Raw genomic sequence first — 18084 nt, forward strand, 5'->3', positions numbered from 1 at the left:
CAAGCACCATTTCCACGATGGGCCGTAATGCGTCAACCATTTCCTCAAGGGTCGCGATGCGATCCCCATAATTCACCATGGTCAAAAATGGTGGTAATTGCAATATAATCCCTTGTCCGATGTCGATCCTAGACTCTGATACCAACTGTTATGCGATGCCTTCCTGAAGTTCCTTGGAAGGGCGACGTAAGGCTAAGCAACCGATGTCAGTACGGCTGCTGTCCGCCAACTGAGGTCCCCTCTGTACGCTAGACTAGATTGTCAGTGCCGTACGGGAAAACCAATGTCATGAGCAATTGAAAGAGAGCAGAAAAGAGAATTGAGAATGAAAGAAAGCTTGATTGTATTGAATGAAAGCTATTACAGAAAAACAAGACGGTGTCGGGGGGTAGAGACACCAGTACAAAGAATTGTTTGCTTGCTTGAAAGTTTTGATTGCTTGGTCCCCCTTAATAATGCTTAAAAAAATAAACCAAAGTTACATGACTAGACCTATGAAAGCTGAAAAATCACACTTAAAGAAAATGCAGCAAAACTACTCTATATTTACAATGAAAAGGACTTAGTCTTCTACAAAGCAGAAACAAGTCCGTTGGCAGCAACCTGGTCTTTAGCATCAGGGTTTGCGCACGCGGCATTGTATTCGCTCGTGGCGTTGTTGGCATCTACCTGTGGCTGGGAACTAGCGATGGCTATCGGTGGGGCGACAGCGGCACATACGCGCTTGTCACTTGGAGCTGCCGAGACCACGGGACCGACCGTGGCGACGGGCGTTGGGAGGCTGGCCAGGACGCCACAGGGCGCGTCCAAGGGGTCATGGGGTATGGTTGGAAAGACGCCCATGACACTACACTCGCACACATCATACGTATGCCCATAACCATATCTCTGATCATAATAGTTGTTCATAATCACTTACAACATCGTCAATTAACCTCATGTTGACAAAAATCTCGTTTCAAACCTTCACCTTACTAACAATGAGACACAAGGCATGAAGACCTCATAATTATTTACCCGAATTAACGAGTCACATTTAACGCTACCTGGACACACACCTCGTAGGCTAAAACTCAATAATTACAACACGAATATGGCTAAATATGCACAGAAAAACACATACAATATCAAATAAGCCTAACATGTATGACTCCCCATTAGTACCATAGTACAAATTTAATTTCACAAAGGGAGAATTTAAAATACATGAATTTAACCACAAGGATCTCATCCTGATATAACTTCCACCGTGGCACATGGCCCGGTTCAAACATATCAAAATCATATGAAAATGCGGGGATCCCATCCTCAACTCTGAATCACAAGTATTATGCACATTGTACCAATTGAAACTTTCCATTTCTTTTATTTCTTCTTTTTAATAAATTTCATGAAACGATTTCACAACACATAATGAACCCCTATACCAGTAGGGCAAATAATTCATAAAATTGTAATCAATCATCCCGAAATTACATCAAAACCCACTATAGTGAGTAACAGAAAGTCACTTTTAGCCTCACAACTCTCATTAGTGACTAAAACAGAATGATAGACGATGCTATCGCCCATAGAATCTCCCAATAGGGGTAAACACATAAGTATATTCCAGAATTATGAAGCTCACCCATAAGTAGAGCATAATAGGAGGACTTTCCTCGATACTCAGAACCGAATCAAATTAAGGAAAAATATTCCTTTATAACAAAATCGAGATCGTACTTGCAACGACACCATCTGGTGTAGTGGCCTCAGCCATGCCATATCAATTATATCAACGGACTGGGCCTCCCCCTCTAGGGCGCCCTCTACCCGCCTGTCCTCCACCCCTAACTGGCTGTGCATGTGGGGTAGTAACTGGAATAGAGCATGTAGCCTGAGTGTTCTGATTAAATAAACCTCTCCCAAGTCTGGGACAATCTCTCATGATGTACCTAGTATCACCACATATAACAACCCCTCTGAGGTCGCGACTGCTCGTACTGAGCCTGTGCCGGATAACTGGAATAACCACTATAAGAAACTTGTGTTGGTAGTGCACTAAAAGAATTAACCGGAGCACTACGAGTACTCTGAATTGCGGGCTGGGCTGACCGAATGCCCAATCCTCTGCCATGATGAGTGCTAGATGCAGAGTAGAATCCACTGAACCCTCCAGAATTTTGAGACCTTTTGACCTCCTTAGACTCCTTTTCCTCACTTCGAACAAGTTCTAAAATTCGAAAAATCTCTACTACTTGCTGAAATGGAATGTTAGTCTGCAACTCTCGAGCCATACATTATAATCGAGCTCTTCGATGAATGTAATGACCCGGCCGATCGTTTTGAGTATTTCAGCCCCGTTCCCCCATTTACTACTCAATTTGTACTTTAAGGTTGTTATGTGACTTGCCTGGGTAATTGGTTCGGGCCTGGTGAGGGTTTGAAATGAATTGAGACACTTAATCTCAAAAATGAAAGCTTAAGTTGAAAATGTTGACCGGATGATTGAATTATGTGTAAATGACCCCGAATTTGAATTTTGATGGTTCCGTTAGCTCCGTTGGGTGATTTTGGACTTAGGAGCGTGTCCAAATTATGATTTGGAGGTCTGTAGTAGAATTATGCTTAAAATGGCAAAAGTTGAATTTTTGGGAAGTTTGACCGGGAGTGGACTTTTTGATATCGGGGTCGGATTTCAATTCCGGAAGTTAGAGTAGGTCCATAATGTTAAATGAGACTTGTGTGCAAAATGTTTTGTCAATTCAGATCTATATGATAGCACGGTGTCAAGTGAGGGTGAGTAGAGAAGCAAGAAATGGAAAAGAAAACCACTGGGAGAATGCTAGAGTCCGTGCAATGCGCGGATTGTGGCACGCCAGCCCTCTCAACAACTTTGAGAACCAGTGCAGTCTAGAGGTTTGGTGCTAAACCTGGCACGCTACCACTTGAAGCTTTTCTTTTAAGCACTCTTTTCGGGGGTTCATTTTCCCCATTCATCTTGGACGAATTTTGGGGTTTTCCTCCACTCTCTCAAGACCACCAACTCCTCTCTTCTTCAAGGTAAGCAATACCCATTATCTTGGTGTGAAATTCTATCATTGCTACACTAGTATTGATGAAATCTAACCATAAAATACTTAGATCTTCAAGAAATTTCTTCAATAACTCAAAAGACGATTTTGCAAGATTTCTTCCAAAAGGGTAATCCTACATCCTTAGACTTACTTGCACGGATTTATTACGGAAATATGAGTATGAATCAAGTATTAGAACTCATGGTATGGTGATTGGAAGCCATAAATTCCCAATTTAAAAACATAACCATGGTAGAGATTGAAAGGTGATTAATTGATGTAATTTTGTTGGTTGGGTGTGGATGAATGGTCACACATGTGATGATTTGGAAATTATAAATTGTTGGCAAATGGTGCTAGTTGGATGAACTAATTCCATGGCTAAGATATGTATAGATTTATGCACTCTAGGTGTTTGATAAAATGTCTAAATTACCAAAAATCTGGAAATTTGTTTACTAATATTGGTCCAATATCACCCCAAAAATAAGTTATCTAGTCGAAATATTCGATGATAATTCCATATTATTGACTAACAATGACCACAAGTGACTTACCTCAAGTTTTTTCTGTGAATTCTTGCTCAAAAATTGCCTAAAAACGAAATTGAAAACTAAGGTATGGAACCTTACCTCTTAGATGAAGAACTTGAGAGATTTCTTGATGGATTTCAAGGCTTGGACAAGATTTTGATGAACAAAGCACATGAGCTTCTTCCTCTCTCTAGAACATTCTCACTTCTCTCTAAAATATCATATATTCCCTTCAAAAATGGTCCCTTACGTCTATTTAATGAGATAAGGTCGGGTTGTAAAGATAGAAGAATGGACCTCCAAATTCTGGACCGCATTATAGACCAGGCTAGGCACACTTTATAGCGAGCTACAGACCATGCTTCGTGAGCTTTGTAGCGAGCTACAAACTAGGCTTCACGAGGGATATAGCACGGTCTAGCGCACTATGGACCTGGCTTCGCGAGGTATATAGCACGGTCTAGCACGCTACAGACCTGGCTTTGCGAGGTACATAGAACGGTCTAGCGCGCTGCAGACCTGGCTTCGCGAGGTATATAGCACGATCTAGCGTGCTACAGACCTGGTTTAGCGAGGTCGAAATGATTCAACTACCCAACGCACTGTTCAACCCAAAAGTTCGAAAATATAATACAAACTTAGTCGAGGCCTCAAACCACGTCAAACAAAATCAAAATTATGAATCGCGCATCGAATCGAATTATGAGTTTTCAAATCTTTCAACTTCTAAATTTTGGGCCGAAATGTATCAAATCAAGTCCGATTTACCTCAAATTTTACACACAAGTTATAAACGACATAACAGACCTATACAAATTTTTAGAACTAGATTCTGACCCTGATATCAAAAAGTCAACTCCCCGGTCAAACTTCCAAACATAATTTTCTCATTTTTGCCATTTCAAGCCTAATTTAGCCACAGACCTCAAAATAAAGATCCGAACACATTCCTAAGTCTGAAATCATCATACGGAGCTACTGGAATAATCAAAATTGAATTCTGAGGTCGTTTACATATATTTCATCATCCGGTCAATTATTTCAAGTTAACCTTTCATCCTTGAGACTAAGTGTCTCAATTCATTCTGAAACCTCATTGAACCATAACCAATTACCTCGGCAAGTCATATAACAACTGTAAAGCACAAAATGAGCAGTAAATAGGGAAACGAGGCTGAAATGCTCAAAACGACCGACCGGGTCTTTACATTCTCTCCCTCTTAAATAAACGTTCGTCCTCAAACGGGTTTAGAATTATACATGGAGTCTCAAATAGGTGTGGATATTTGTTCTGCATTTCTCGCTCAGTCTCCCAGGTAGCTTCTCTAACTGGCTAGCCTCTCCACTGCACTTTCACTAAAGCTATATTCTCTGATCTTAACTTTCGAACCTGCCGATCTAAAATATCCACCGGCTCAACATTATAAGTCAAATTACCATCCAACTGCACTGTGCTGAAATCCAAAACATGAGACGGATCTCCGACATACTTCCGAAGCATGGATACATGAAACACTGGGTGAACACCTGATAAACTAAGCGGCAATGCAAGTTCATAATCCACCTCTCCAATCCTCTTAAGGACTTCAAAAGGCCCAATATACCGAGGGCTCAACTTGCCCCTTTTCCCGAATCTCATAACACCTTTCATAGGCGAAATTATGAGCAGTACCTTCTCTCCTACCATGTAAGAAACATCACGAACCTTCTGATCAGTATAACTCTTCTGTCAAGATTGCGCCATGCGAATTCGATCCTGAATCAATTTAACTTTTTCCAAAGCATCTTGAACTAAGTCAGTACCCAAAAGCCTAGACTCACCCGGCTCAAACCAACCCACCGGAGACCGACACAGTCTCCCATATAAAGCCTCATACGGAGCCATCTGCATGCTCGATAGATAGCTGTTATTATAGGCAAACTATGCTAGAGGCAGAAACTGATCCCAAGAACCCCCAAAATCTGTAACACAAGCGCGTAACATATCTTCCAAAATCTGAATAGTGCGCTCGGACTGTCCGTCCATCTGAGGGTGAAATGTTGTACTCAGCTAAACCTGTGTACCTAATTCTCACTGCACTACTCTCCAAAACTGTAATGTAAACTGCATGCCAAGAGTTGTTCCTAAACCTTTGAATCATTATTTCACCTTATCACGCACATACCCGGGGGTGATCCCACGCCACCCTATTCCATATAGGCCTGACAATACCACGTAATTAAAGATCATTACTTCAATCTTATCCCATAAACCTTGGAATTCAATTTTCAACATTCAGAATTTCTTTTCAAGACCCGAATCTCACATTTATACACTATATAAGTATGAACAAACTGTATCAAGCCATAACTCCAGATATAATCGCATAACATACTACATAACTCGCATACTCGCAACACCATTCTCGATCACTCTTTTCAAGACCCGAATCTCACATCTATACACTGTATAAGTATGAACAAACTGTATCAAGCCATAACTCCAGATATAATCGCATAACATACTACATAACTCGCATACTCGTAGCACCATTCTCGATCACAGTAACTACTAAAAACCACCCCGGTACTGGTATTAAACCACATATCAAACAAAACCTCGTTCTAAAACCTTCGTACACTGCTGATAATGAAAGAAACATGCGAAATCTCATAACCCCTTATCAGATCAACAAGTCACGGAGCTTTCTCGCCCCAACCAGAACCATAATCACCTTCTAAGACGACTTTCAATATTATCCCCCAATATACCGTAATAAAATATGATAGTACCCATTCTAGGTCTAATGAACATATATTATTAAACACAACTATCCCACAGACATGCCACACCAATACGACTCAAGCCACAACTGCGCAACCTTGTACCCAAAATGGATGATGTATCAAAGAAGAGAACCGTATTGCAAGTTCAACAAGTACCACCACAACTACAATGCTATAAGTTCATTATATATAGTAGAACCAAGACACACGAATTTAATAACAGTAACCAGCTATTCTAGAGCTCATATTAACATCACTCGCACGAACAACTCACATGCTATAGTATAAATATTTGGACCCGCACGGACAACTCATGTGCCAATAATATCAGTATGTGGATCCGCACGGACAACTCACGTGCCAATAATATAATCTGCCTGGCATGGTCACAGGCCTCCAGTCCAAGCATATCATATAGGAGCAATCAAATTAGTACACATGTATATGATAAATGAATTGAGATTCTCATGCTTCTCGACTGGTATATATAACACGCCACAGAGTAGGTATGTGCAAAGTGTGCTACCACAACTCAATTTAGCAAGTTAACGCAGGAATTGCAACCACCTAGGTTTTTCAGGGAATTAGCCTCTTTGAAACCTCAAGTATAGCCCAGGTAGTTCTCGACAAAGGTACGAATATGAGAAACATTATAACTTTATGCTTAACAGTCAACTCTAGGCATATCTTTATCTAAGCATTCTTCCGAGTATGAATACTTGCCCCGATGGCCGCACATGGCTCAAACCTCCCATATGTACGCACTCGTGGCGCACAATTATCACAAATAATTAACGCAATTAGTGCCTCAACTAAGTTTAAATAAAATACTCACCTCAACCAGGTCGCAACCCTGAAACAATTTGCTTCTGAGAACTCCCAGTCCCCCAAATTCATAGAACACATGGACCACCGTAACTGATCACAACTCCAGCACTCGAATGACTATCACATCCTTCATGCACGATCATCCCACTAGGAATACTTCTAAAAATTTTCTGTGCCGCATAGCGATAATTGGAATATCAACAGTCTATCACCCAGGTGAGTACCGTAATACTGATGAACATCCGTAAGTCAAAACACAATGCGCCTTCTGAAATACGCACCCTTCTCAGGGATTACCGAGCAGTTATAACATTAATCTAAATATCTGAAACTGACCATTCTGTCTAGAATTCGTGACCTTCCCTTCAAGGATAAACTTCCACCTTGTACATGTAAATCTTAATCCCGCACAACACACCACATCTATCATGCCATCATGTGACAAGCATGAGAATCTCATTATCGACTCTGAGTCACCAGCAAATTACATACCCGGTCAGTTAAAAACCTTCCTCTTGCTTCATTCAAGGAGGAAATCACAATACACAACACATTCCCCATACCGGTAGAAAATATCCGTCTCAAACCATGGTAGATACCATCAAGAACACTTTGAAATCCATTTGCACATAACCAAGCTATTAGAACTGAATTCCTCTAACTCGACCAAGCCACCCAGGTCACCAAACCCAAGAATATTGCCACCAAAACATCTGTAAAGTCTCACCACATCATAGTTACCCAAAAGAACCGAGCATACCATTACTATACTGGTCTATACTACTACCAAGTTGTCCTATTTACTTCGAGTTTCTTCTAAATTACCCTCAAATTGACACTTCTCCTTGTCAGAACACTACGATCCTTACCCAAAGCTCACTACAAGATATCCTAACATAAAACCATATCGCCCTAAGGCCCATAAGCCACTGTATTCTTCTTAAGCACAACAAATGTCACGACCCAAAATCCCACCACAGGCGTTGTGATGGCACTTAGTCTCTAAGACTAAGTAAGCCAATCATAATAACAATTCAAGCCATTTTGTTTTATAGATAATCGAAACCAGCAGCGAAAATAATGATACAGCCTCTAAAGACTGATAATACTGAGTCACGAACTCTAACTGAATACATGCAATGATCTCAAGGATCGAATATACAACACTATTCGAATAAGAGTTGACAGTACAATAAAATGGAAAGACTCCAAGTGGCTGTGACGACCAAGCAGCTCTACCTTAAGTCCTTGCGATCACACTCTAACTATGTCCGAGTCCGATATCTCCAATACCTGGCTCTGCACAAAAATGTGCAGAAGTATAGTATGAGTACACCACAGTCGGTACCCAGTAAGTATGAAGACTAACCTCGGTGGAGTAGTGACGAGGTTCAGTCAAGACACTCACTAGTCAATTAACTTGTGCAGTGTAGCAGTTTATAATAATAATAGAAACAAATAGCAATGATAGCAATAAGAATCAATCAATGATATAAACAACAAGGCAACAAGAACACCATAAATATTGCTCAAACGAATAAGGATTACAAATACAACCAATCAATCAAGTCCCTCAAATATACATCTTTCAAATGTAAGTACTTCAAGTATAAATCTTTCAAATATAAGTTTTTCAATAAAAATCCTAAGAATATAATCCCTTCAAATAAATATATATTTTGAATATACTCCCTTCAGATAAATATCTTTTGAATATAATTCTTTCAAATAAATATCTTTGGATATAATTCTTTCAAATAAAAGTCACCTTGTGACACCTCATTTCAAAATCATAAAAATACGGATCTCAGCCCACTTACATATTTCCATGGTACCTCGTATCCATATTTCTATCACAACTGCATGGACAACTCACGTACCAAAAATATAAATATATAAAAATATGCACGATCAATTTACTTTAGAAATAGTTTGAGTGAATAAAATGACATAGCACTTAAATTAAAGCATCTGATAAACTACTGATTTGGATGTAAAACTTATTAATTTAAAACATAATAGTAATTTTTTTTATTTAAAACAACTCAATCATCGAAAATCAGTAAAAACCAGGAATATAAATCTTCAGAGTCTCGTACTAAAAAGCCAAAGCCAACACAATACAACAAGGAGTACAAAACACATAATAATAAAGTCAACTAGTACATCGCGGAAGAAGACAAAAATTTACATATCACGGAAAAACAAAATAACCAAGGTAAGTGCAACCATAAATAACTTTCAACAAGGGCACTCCCGAGGTACCACCTCGTAGTCCCAAAAATAAATTCATAATCTTTCCTTATATCACCGCGGGAGGCTTCACATTTAGTTTTAAAAATTATTTTTCCCGAAATTGCATCCCGCTTTTAGCTTAACTTATCACACCGCATGACTTTTAGTAGCTCCCCTACTAGCCACGCGTATCAAGCCCACCTTATCTCACCGCATGCGTTTCAACACCCTGATCTTATACCACTGTATGCGTATCAATATCACAATATTTTACAGTAGGCACTCCCGAGGTACCGCCTCATAGTCCCAAAAATAAATATGCATCAAAAGGGGCGCTCCCGAGGTACCGCTTCGTAGTTCCAAAAGTAAATATGCATCAACAAACTGCACTACAAGTGCTCAAATATCACAAAATATCACAAATTGCACATCAAGTGCTCAAATATCGCAACATCTCATAAATTTCACATCAAGCGTTCAAATATCACAACATATCACAAATTGCACATCAAGTGTTCAAATATCGCAACATATCGCAAATTGTACATCAAGTGCTCAAATATCACAACATCTCATAAACTGCACATCAAGTATTCAAATATTACAACTTGTCACAGAAATCGACAATAATATTATTTTCCACAATAAGGAGCTCACTACTCGATCATAATGTATACAACATCTTAACAAAATTTTCGGGAGTGAACAACTCAACCGAATAATATTTCACAATTTAGCACTTGCCTCAATATTATTCACGGCCTTTATAATTCAATACCAAATTTCAACAACATGAATTGAAAAGTAATTCATCAAGGAACAACACCTCTTTTAGATCACAACTTCAGGAAATAAATAGATTTATTTATCTTATTAACTAAATTTTCCATTTAAATTATCTGTAGATAAAATCAATAATGAAAGTATTTTTCATAAAAATTGCAACTCAAACAAACACAGAGTTCACATAAAAGTCAAGTAGCAATCACACCAAATTATCATATAAAAACAACCTCGGCAAATAAGGAATGAGGCATGACAAATAAGAGATTTAATAAGTCACAATAATTTTTCAATTTAATACATAAGAGTGTCTACGCATTTTAACCGACATAATTTGCACATATAAACCAAATACGTACTCGTCACCTCGCGTACATGGTTTTCAATCACACAATTTCCACATAAGACTCAATGCCTAAGGGAATATTCTCCCATACAATGTTAGGCAAGATACTTACCTTTACGGAGTTAGGCCGATATTCCAAAATAGCCTTCTTGCTTGAATTGACCTCCTGGTAGCTTAAATCTATCCAAATTAATTGTATAACTTCATTAAAATACATCGGAAATAATTTGGATAATAAAACGTCGACTTAAAATTTCACATTAAAAAGACAACCAAAAGTCAACGTGGGACCCGCTTCTCAGAACTTGACATAAATTTAATGAAATCCGAACACCCATTCCGATACGAGTTCAATCATACCAATTTTATCAAATTCTGATAATGAATCGTCCTCCAAATCTATATTTTTCGTTTTTGAAAAGTTTTATAATTTTTCCCAAATTTCCAGCTCATTTCACTGATTAAATGATGAAAATAACAATGGATTCATGTAATATAGCCAAAACCGAGTTAGAATCACTTACCCCAAAGAATTCTTTGAAAATCCAATGAAAAATCGCCACAAACCGAGCTCCCAAAGTCCAAATGTGAAATAATTTCCTAAACCTCATTTATATAGTACACAATCTTACTTATCATTTTGCTGACCGCACATTTTCTTGTGCGGTCGCACATCCCAGGTTCTGCGGCCGCGATCCAAACTGTGCGGCCGCACTTCAGTAGTTACTGCACTACCAGGCTTCAGTAATTGGCTATAACTTTCTCTACACATGTTCAACTAATTAATGGTAAACCTTTATGGAAACTAGATTCCAAGAACTACAATTTTCGTTTTTGAATCATCTCCAAATTTCTTATAAATTAAAAGATATAAGCTTCCGAAGTCAGACCAGCGAACCTGTAGAATCCCCATTCTGCGGCCGCGAGAAGAATTCTGCGGACCATACAATTTCAACTGCGGTCGGCACATTTTCAAGCGCGGACCGCACAATTACTACTTCCCCCGCAATTTTTGAGTTCGCGGACACACTTCCGCACTCTAAAATGTGCCCTCCGCACTTCAAATGTTCCACAACATTGCCAGAGTGGCAAAATGCCCAGACTCGCTCAAAACTCACCCCGAAACTCACCTGAGCCACTCGGGATCCTGTTCAAATATACCAACAAGTCCGTAACATAATACAGACATATTCAGGGTCTGCAATCACACATAACAACATCAAAACTACCTCGATCCTACAAATCGCAACCCAAATTCAAGCATATGAGCTATGAACTTCCAAATTGCGAAATCGATGCCGATTTATTTCAAAACAACTCCGATTGATTTCAAATTTTGCACGAGAGTCTTAAATGACATAGAGGACCTGTTAAAATTTTCAGAATCGGATTTCGACCTTGATATCAAAAAGTCAACTCTCGGTCAAACTTCCAAATTTCATTTTTTCAACTTTCGCCAAAATGCTTCAATTTATTCTACGGACATCCAAATCCAATTCTGGGCGTACGCCTAAGTCCGAAATTATCATACGAAACTATTTGAATCATCAAAACTCCATTTCGGGGTCGTTTGCTCAAAAATTCAAACTCCGGTCAACTCTTTACATTTAAGCTTCAAAAATGAGAATTGTTCTTTCAATTTAATTCTGAATCTTTCGAAAATCAAACTCGATCGCACACGCAAGTCATAATACGTATTACAAAGTTGCTTGCAACCTTAAGTCGACGAATGGAGCGTTAATTCTTAAAACGACAAGTCAGGTCATTACATTCTCCTCCTCTTAAAACATACGTTCGTCCTCGAACGTGCCAAGAATTATTCTGAGTGCATTAACTTACTGAGTGTATCCTTACACAGATACTCGTAGGTGATTCTACGTCACCTCAATTTAGCATGGGTCCGACAACACCATATCAGTTGAGATTATTCCTTTTATCCTCATTTATAAACTTTAAAGCCAATTTCTTACACTTCACTAAATTTCAAAAAGGCCCGATTTTCATATTAACACAATGTGTTAGTCTCAACCGGCTATAACAATTTCGTGCCTACACACACATTATACGTATGCCCATAACCATATCTCTGGTCAAAATAGCTGTTTATAATTAATTCCAGCATCCTCAATTAATCTCATATTAACCAAAATCCCGTTTTAAATTTTTTTCACAACATTGACAGCAACACAAGAGGCATGAAGACCTCATAATTATTTACCCGAATTAACGAGTCACATTTAACACCACCTGGGGACTCTCCTCGTAGGCTAACACTCAATATTCATGACACGAATATGGATAAATATGCACAAAAAATACATACAAGAATTGTCAAATAAGTCTAACAGGCATGACTCCCTATTAATACTATAGTACAAGTTTTAATTTCACAAAAGGGAGAATTTAAACATATAAATTTTCATCACAAAGATCCCATCCTTATATAACTTCTATCGCGGCACATAGCCCGGGTTAAACATATCAAATCACATTAAACCGCGAGGATCCCGTCCTCAACTCTGAATCACAAGTATTTTGCACATTGTGCCAACTGAAATTTTTATATTTCTCTTTTCATAAATTCCGATAAATAATTTCACAACACATAATGAACCCCATACTGGTAAGGCATATAACTCATGAAATTGAAAACAATTATCCCAAAATTACATCAAAACCCACTATAGTGAGTAATAGAAAGTCACTTTTGGACTCATAGCCCTCAGTAGTGTACAAAACAAAATGATAGACACGGGCTAACACCATCAAATCTCCCAACATGGATAAACACATAAATAGGTTTCGGAATTACGAAGTTCACCCATAAGTGAAGCATAATAGGAGGACTCGCCTCGATACTCAGAACCAAATCAAACTAAGGAAAATATTCCTTTATAACAAATCAGGATCGTACTTGTCACGACACCATATGGTGTAGAAGCCTTAGCCATACCATATCAATTATATCAACAGGTCGGGCCTCCCCCTCTAGGGATCCCTCTACCCGCCTGTCCTCTACCCCTAACTGACTATGCATGTGGGGTAGTAACTGGAATAGAGCTTGTAGCCTGAGTATTCTGATGAAATCTGCCTTTCCCAAGTCTAGGACAATCTCTCATGATGTGCCTAGTATCACCACACTGATAACAACCCCTCTACAGGTTCGGCTGCTCATACTGAGGCTGTGCCAGATAATTAGAATAACCATTATAGGAACCCTGTGCCGGTGGTGCATTAAAAGAACTTACTAGAGTAATCCGAGTATTCTGAAATTGTTTCCATGACCCTGTTGATACTGAAATGTAGAATTATTAAGTATGCGGGAATACCACAAGTCCCAACATCATCCCATACAAATCTCAGCTCTTAATCATATACAAGTTTTGGAGAACCTTTCAATACCACATAAATATATTTCAGACCAAAATTGATATAACACATAACCCCGCAATCTGATCATTGATACTGGACTCCCCTCACTTGGCGCGAAGCCATAGGACACATTCTGATGATACACAATACTAACCTTCATCGCTCGTACGACACCGGTCATAAGACACCTCAAGCCATTTATTTGGCACATGTCATCCTCGTGACAGTTAAACTCGCTTCCTCCAGCGTCTTGGCTGCTAGTATGTACCCTTCGCTAAATAGAAATCTCATACGAACCACATAGTCTCTAATACCACCAACTAGCTTCAGATCTATATCCACCTCGTGACCCTACCACAATTGTGATGATTAGGCAACTAAGTAAACCTTATTACGATCATACTTATCAACCATATGTCAGAACCTGCTGCACCCCCATGTGCACAACTGAATGATCTCTCAATACTTCCGCATCCTCGATCTGGACGACACGTAATAATAATGGTTGAGCAAACCTGGCTCCCTTATAACCCCTCTATAGTATCACGAACCGTTGGCGCATAGTTGATACGGAGTGCGCACTTTTATACATGAGTGAATTTAAAAGAACATAAGATATATACTTCAAGCTAAATAAATGCCACATGATAAGGAATGAATGAAGTGGAGATTTTCCTACTAGCTCTGTAGCCTCTCAAAGATAAGTACAAACGTTTCCGTACTGATCCGCAAGACTCTACTAAACTCGTTCGCGACTCGTAGAACCTATGAACCTAGAGCTCTGATACCAACTTGTTGCAACCCAAAATCCCACCACATGCGTCATGATAGCACGTAGTCTCTAAGACTACGTAAGCCGATCATAATAACAATTCAAGCCATTTTTTATGGATCATCGAAACCAGCAGCGAAAATAATGATACAACCTCCCAAGACTGGTAATACTGAGTCACGAACTCTAACTGAATATATGTAATAATCTCAAGGATCGAATATACAATACTGTTCGAATAAGAGTTGACAGTACAATAAAATGGAAAGACTCCAAGTGACTGCGATGACCAAGCAGCTCTACCTTAAGTCCTTGCGATCACACTCTAACTCTGTCCGAGTCCGATATCTCCAATACCTGGCTCTGCACAAAAATGTGCAGAAGTGTAGTATGAGTACACCACAGTCGGTACCCAGTAAGTATCAAGACTAACCTCGATGGAGTAGTGACGATGTACAGTCAAGACACTCACTAATCAATTAACCTGTGCAGTATAGCAGTATATAATAATAATAGAAACAAATAGCAATAATGGCAACAAGAATATATCACGACCCAAAATCATTAGGGTAGTGATGGCGCCGGACACCACTATCAGGCAAGCCAACAAAAATTTCTGAATTTGGTTCTCATCTTAATATTTTAGAAATCATATTTTTCTTCAATTAAACAGTAAAAGATGGAATATACAGTGTAAATACTAATATTTTACAACAATATTTATTACAGTGCAACCTATAATCGCCTCAAAACCCAGTGTCACAAGTGCATGAGCCTCAACTAGGAATGTAAAATAAAATACAACATCTGTCAGGAATACAAATTCGGATAGGAGAAATATAAATACTCTGAAGGAGACTCTGCTGGTTGCGGACTCGTAATGTGAAATGCAGCTCACCTAATTCCCCGTAATAACCGCGCCTCTGTGCCCACAAGGCCACTAGACATATATGCACCTGCACAAAAATGTACAGCAAGTGTAGTATGAGTACGTAAATCAACGCGTACCCAGTAAGTATCCTGCCTAACCTCGAAAAAGTAGTGACGAGGGGTCGAATTCGACACTTACTATGGGCTATAAATAAAATTTCAATGATATAATTAAGAATGGAATATGTAGAACAGCTGTAAGCTCAATATCATGAAATAAGTAAACAATTCTTTTGTTCATCAGAAATTTCCAAATTTATTTTCGTTATTTAACATTTTTGTATCTCGGGCCAATGAAAACAATATCAATTATTATCAATTCCAAAAATATATCATGCGCAAATCAAGCCGAGGTTGTACGGCCCGGTCCAACATAATAGTTAAATTGTGCATTGCCGAAGGTCGAATGACACGAACCATAGATGCATCTATCTACTACTGAGGCGTTCGGCCCACTCCACAAAAGAGAAAACACATTAAACAACCAATTCTAGATTTATTAAGGGAGAAATATTCCAAAATTTTAAATTCTCATTTAACGGTCTAGTAAATGAAGTTTAACCTTTTTACAATTCATTTATCAAGTTTTTAAATGTCTTAAACAATTAAATTAACAAGTAGGGCGCAAACATCGTAAGTGCAATATGATATGGGTCCTAGACTACCTAGACATAAGCATAATAGTAGCTATGCATGGACTCTCGTCACCTCGTGTGTACGCAGCCCCCACAAATAGAAACACATAATGATTTGATTCACCTGTGGGATTAATTCCCTCTTACAATGTTAGAAAGGAGACTTACCTCGCTTCGAAATTCCACAACCGGCTCCCAAGCCCTTCCAACAACTCAAACCGATGCCCAACGCTCCAAAACTAGTCAATAAATGTGCAAACCCATAAATATATACTCGAATACTCATTATAATTCAATTTACAAAAATTCCTAACTCCGCTTGAAAAGTCGATAAAAGTCAACCTCGGGCCTACGTGCCCGGATTCCGAAAATTTTCGAAGATGAACTTTACCCATGACACCACGAATTCAAATATATAATTTATTCTAAATTCCATGTCCAATTTCGTGGTCAAAATCCAAAAATACCAATTTCTAGGTTTTTTCTTCAAAATCCCAAATTTCCACAAATTTCAAGTCTAAATCAATATATAATCCAAGTATTTAACTTGAAATAGGTGGGAATCACTTACCTTGACATAGATGACAAATATCTCCCTTCCAAGAGCTCCAAAAATCACCCAACCAAATGAAAAAAAAGGAAAAATGGCCAAATCCCGCCTTTAAAACTTCACTGCCCAGGTCCGCCCTTCTTCGCGATCGCGTAAAGACCATCGCGATCGCGAAGGCCAAAGAAACACTACCTCCAAATTTCCTTTTCGTATTCGCGACACTCTGATCAAGTTCGCAAAGCCCAGCTGCCCAGACCCCTCGCTTTTGCATTCCATTCTATGCGTTCGCGATACCTTCTACGCGTTCGCGTAGGCCAAATGGCCTTAGGCCCATCTCTCCCTTTCTTCTTCGTGTTCGCGTAGCCTTGGCCGCATTCACGAAGGCTTGCCCAGCTCTTGCCTCGCGTTCGCGTCCGCTTGCTCGCGTTCGCGAAGGCCAACCCGGCAGCCTAACAAATTTCCTCTACACGAATGGGGGACTTTCTTCGTGTTCTCGAAGAAGGACATCAGACACCAGCAACAGCAATCCAAACAACCCGAAATGATTTGAAACCATCCCGAAACACAACCGAGACCCCGTCCAAATCGCACGAACTAGTCCCATAACATAACACGGACCTGCTCGAGGTCTCAAATCACATCCAACAACATAAAAATTATGAATTGCACCCCAATTCAAACTTAATGAACTTTAGAACTTCAAACGTTTACATTCGATGCTGAAACCCAACAAATCGCGTCCGATTGACCTCAAATTTTGCACACAAGTAATAATTGACATTACGGACCTACTCCAACTTCCGAATCAGAATCCGACCTCGATATCAAAAAGTACGCTCCCGGTCAAACTTTCCAAAAACCTTCAAATTTCCATTTTTCGCCAAATTACCTCGAAATGACCTACGGACCTCCAAATCCACTTACGGACGAGCTCTCAATACCAGAATCACCATACGGAGCTATTTCCAGACTCAGAATCCCAAACGGACATTAATAACATTGAAATACACCTCAACCCAATTTTTATAAAGTTCTTTCAAAATGGCAACTTCCACAATAGGCGCCAAAATGCTCCCGGGTCATCCAAAACCCGATCCGGACATACGCCCAAGTCCAAAATCATCGTACGAACCTGTTGGAACCTTCAAATCCCGATTCCGAGGTCGTTTACTTAAAAATCACACCTTAGTAAATTTTTCCAACTTAAAGCTTCCGAAATTAGAATTTTCTTTCCAAATCAACTCCGAACTTCCCAAAATTCAATTCCGACCACACGTA

The sequence above is a fragment of the Nicotiana tomentosiformis genome, chromosome 12 (assembly GCF_000390325.3).
Source record: "Nicotiana tomentosiformis chromosome 12, ASM39032v3, whole genome shotgun sequence".
In the NCBI taxonomy this organism is placed as follows: Eukaryota; Viridiplantae; Streptophyta; class Magnoliopsida; order Solanales; family Solanaceae; genus Nicotiana; species Nicotiana tomentosiformis.